Here is a 4730-nt window from a genome sequence, read left to right on the forward strand (position 1 = left end):
GAGAGCGGAAACCTCGATTGCAGCCAGACTGCAGATACATGGCAAGCCCCCCCGGAGGGATACTGGCAGCAACTCAATATCCCTGTTGAGGTGCTGGATCAGAGAGAAGCAGTAAAGAGAAACAGAAAGAGAGATGAGGGGATATGAGAAGAGATGGAGAAACAGGGGAGAAGGAGATGGGGGGGGGGAGAACAGGTGGTTAAATCTGTTGAATTTTACATCTCAAGTCCCAGGCTGTTAGGGAAAGTATATTTTATATACCAGCCTGTTGTTGGCCTGATTCCTGAAAGGCGATAAATTATGCACCATCTTGAATTTATCCCCCCCCCCTCAGAAGGGTGAAGGCCTGATCCTGTGTGGCTGCTACATTAGAAGGTTTCACGACTTGGCGACAGCTGGAGAGTAGGTTTAACCATCTGTAGGTGTTGTGCATGTTCACCTGTGTCATTATTGAAGGAAACAATCATTGCAAAGAGATGGTTTGATCTGCAGGGTCAGTAGGAAACAAACAAGAAATGTTTTAAGCTGGGGAAGGCTTAACCAACTGAGTTTGCGTCTTCAGCAAGCGCACAACAGAAGGTTGTGTGCCTGTGAAGAATGTTTCGTTACTATAGGACTCGTGCAAAGAGATGAAACTTCGCAGCGACACGCAGACTCTCACACACTCTCACACACTACACTTAGATGAACACCAACAGGCTTGCATGCCTGCCTCTCAGCCCCCACACCACCCACCTTTTTTCAAGCAGTTGCTAAGGTGACGGCAAAGGCTGAATTCTAATCAGACAAAAAAAATTAAGTCAATGTGATCTTTTCCTTTATTATTAAATGGTGTGGATTTTGAAGATCTGTCAGGTTTGTTTTGGGTTTGGGGAGAAACACTGACAAGCTGAAAATTAGAACTCTTTCAGAATCAGTTGTTCAGAAATGTGTTACGTTTGTTCGAGGATGCAAAATAAAATGCTTTCTAGTAAGTGAAGTAATGGCATTTTTAAAATAAGATAGCCACAACTCATTTATCATCTACCACTGAGATGAATGTCATGCCAACACTATAAAAGCAACTCATTGTGGTCACTTTGATTTAGTAATTGTGAGTTAAGCCTTCAACCCTGTCATCTTGTGGCTTGCACATTGTTCTATAGATCTGGGGTAAAAACCGGTTGCTATATCTGAAGAAAGCTGTTGTTTAAACAAGCTTTCTGCACCCACAGCTATTTCAGCGAAGTAATGTTTCAAGCCGAGTAAATGATGAATGTCATGCAATAAATGCTGGTGAGTGGCCTCGCTCAGTAAATGAGTGCATTGTTTGGTTCAGAGTGTTTGTTTGGACAAGCTACTGATGGGTAGAATGCCAATGAGCACACCCATAAAAGTCTGTTCACTGGTCAGCATGAAGCAGCGCCTCTGTGCAGACTCACAGACATCATCCGTCTAAACTCATGGATCAGCTGAGTGGTAGCTTGTCTGTGTGGATCAGCAAAAACACAATCCTAATTCTTCAACTTTTGTTCTTCATGAAGACAGAAATTGAAAAATGGAATTATTTTACTACTAAAATATGATTTTTTTTTAAATCCATCTTTGAAATAATTTGAGATTTTTTTTTTAAATTCTTTTGCAGACAGTGGAAACTTACAACACTGACATGTTATCACCCTGTAGGCGGTAATAGTGAACATGTTAGCAACAGTCATTATCTATACCACTTATCCTGAACAGGGTCACGATCGCCAGACTATCACATGGCTGACATGTAGACAAACAACCACAGACCCACACTCCTACAGGCAATTTAGAGTCACCAGTCAACCTAAGCTGCATGTCTTTGGACTGTGGGAGGAAGCCAGAGCACCCGGAGAACATGCAGACTCCACACAGAAAGACACCGGGTCGGTGCTTGTCCCATCCATTCAAGTCCCGTCTACATGGATATGTTTACTCTCCAGTTGCTACAACTGGCAGATGGTCCAAGGTCTATGGGCAGTTCGATGTTAAAGGGTTTTACTCCAATCCTGCCTCATGATTGTGCAAGGCTAGAGGAGCTCCAATACTTTTCACTCTAGCCTGAACAGATGGCCTCCTTCAGTGCCAGGATAACTCCCTGCTATGTCAGGCAAAGATATCCTTGACTTAAAATTTAATCTTAAGAACTATGGAAACATTCTATTACTGTCGGTCAGTTTGGAAAAAAAGCAGTACTGATTTTTAAAATAAGCTCACAAAACTCATATGTTCTTATGATAAAATATGCAAAGAGAGTGAAAATGACAGTTGCCGAGGCTTCAAGTAAATTTTCATACAATCCTAGTCAGTGTCTTTGCTATTTGAGCAGCGATTACCCTGAGGGGACTGTTCTCAAATAGACTGTCTATTGATAGCAGAGCAGGCAAAACTTTTTCAGGTTTTTCCAGGTCAGTGGATGTGGAAGAGCGCTGATCAAGCAAAGCACATGGCAGACGACACACAGACTAATGGATGGGCACGTTGAGTAATAGATTATGATAAGCTAATCGATATCTGATGATTGTGAAAAAACTCTAAGGTGTTCTACGGTTTGAAATGGAAACTTGTTATTATGGATTATGGGCCTTCACCTTGTCCCACCTGTAGTCTTTCCCCAAGAAAACCTACTTGGATCAGACGTCAAACTGTATGGTGCATCTTGTCATGCAGGAGCCGTTTCGCTCTCTAGGGATATCATTAGTGCCACATTCAGCATATAGAGTTTTAGCCATGACTGGGTGGCCTGCTGTACGCATGTGTTCCTCTAGACTCGGGCCCCACACCCTGCCTGCTATTGCAGTCCAGCCTACTCACAGGACACCCTGGCGACCATGCTGTCTGGTACCGCAGATGAGCACCAAGCCTTCAGCACACAGACATCTCTCTGTATCATTTTATCTCTGCACCATACCCATTCTTTCTGCTGTCTTCAGGGCCTCTCCACTGTGCTGCCATTTCTCACGATTTCCAGACTTTCCAGACAGGCTCAGTCTTCCTCTATGATGAATGTCTTTAATAATCGCTTTTCAATCTCAGGAGGAGGAGAGGGGTGGGAGCCAATTTAGAACTATCGCCCTGATGGGAGAGACTGTCAGTCCATGGCTGCCCAGAGGTAATGGTGCTGGAATGGATTCCTGCTACAAGCGCAGAGGTGGAGATAATTGGTGATGCCTGCTTGCTCAATGCTTCCTACAGTGGATAATGTCACCGCCTGGCTGGGCTCATCCTCTGCAGGGGCCACACTCTGCATCCCCTTGCTAAGCCCGCAGAGCAAACTAAATGCCACAGTGATCAGCTCTGGCCATGAAGAAGTGTGGCCTTGTGCCACTCAGCTGTTACTATGGCAGAGTTTTTCTGTCATCAGACCAGAGGTTACTCTCTTAAGTGTCCACACAGCTCCATGCTAAACACTAGCTGGACAGGACGTCAGCATGATGCATAAATACATAATAAAAACAGCACGGAACATATAGTATATTGAAGATGGCAGTGACAAAAAGCAGGGTGCTCCCCTTTTATAATAGGTAGATACTTCTAAAATCCTGGAAGCCTGCACCATTTTACATTTTACCCTGCAAACTGATGTGTCAGTAAATTAATAGCTTGCATGAAAGGCAATGGGAGTAACGTTCTATCAGCACGATCACCGCCTGCTTGTCTTTCAAAGCAACAGGCAGAGCACTGATTGATTTCACATTGTCAGAAGCATTTTCAGAAAAATCACTCAAGCTGTTCCATTTTTAGGTTTGCATGTTCGATATGAAGCTTACTAACCGTCTTGTATCTTAACGGAGCCTGTCAATAATGGCTAACAGGTGCTCTTGTGAAAAGCCAAAATGAGGAAACAGCGTGTCGATGTGGCATCAATAATCCAGCTCATGCAGAGACACTTGTCAATGCCCAGACCTGTGGGGTCGCTTTCAGAGAACCACACTGTGCAATCAAATGAGAATGGGCTAAATTGAATAAGGGCCAGCTCATTCTGGAGGTGTAGAGATAGGTTTCCTTGGATCCCTGCAATAGCATCAGCCTGACAGCAATTAAGCACGTAATGCATACCACAGGGGCGATGGGCATCTGTTTCAAACAGGAAGTGTGTTAGCATGGACAAAAACAGTCTATGGTTTAATCTTTACAAAGCAACAGTTGTGTACAGGCTCAAAGACATCAGGAATGGAAGACAAACTCTCCTCGTATGAATATGTAGACTTACAGCATCTTAATCCATAGTTTTAATTCTTGTGGGTTTAGTGTGGATATAGTGTACCCTGGACGATCAGCTGACCTCAATACAAGCCATTATCATACCATAGTTTTGTGTCAGCAGAGCCTCTCGTATCACTGAGTGTGCTCCACCAACTCAGTCACACAGCAAATGGTGAGTGCAGCATCGTGCATCAGATTTATCAAGTTGTTATCACAAGTTTCAACAGACTTTATGGTTGAACAGACAAAGAAATGAGCACCACCTGCAGAAACCCAAACTTCATAAACAGAAACTCAGCAGAGGAAGACAGTAAAGCACATTTACATGTCTCCCAGTTTTGGGTCTTATCCTGGTTTTGATCTTATTACAGATATGCTGTTTATGTGAAACATGAGAAATTTGGTTATTCATATAGATGATTCTATGATTCTACTAGTATCCAGGCTTCTGATCACCTGTGTGCAGTTGTGCCAAATTATCAACTTTGTGGTGCTTGGGGAAAAGTCAGAAGTCATCA

Source organism: Monopterus albus, unplaced genomic scaffold (genome assembly GCF_001952655.1).
Source record: "Monopterus albus unplaced genomic scaffold, M_albus_1.0 scaffold63.1, whole genome shotgun sequence".
Classification (NCBI taxonomy): domain Eukaryota; kingdom Metazoa; phylum Chordata; class Actinopteri; order Synbranchiformes; family Synbranchidae; genus Monopterus; species Monopterus albus.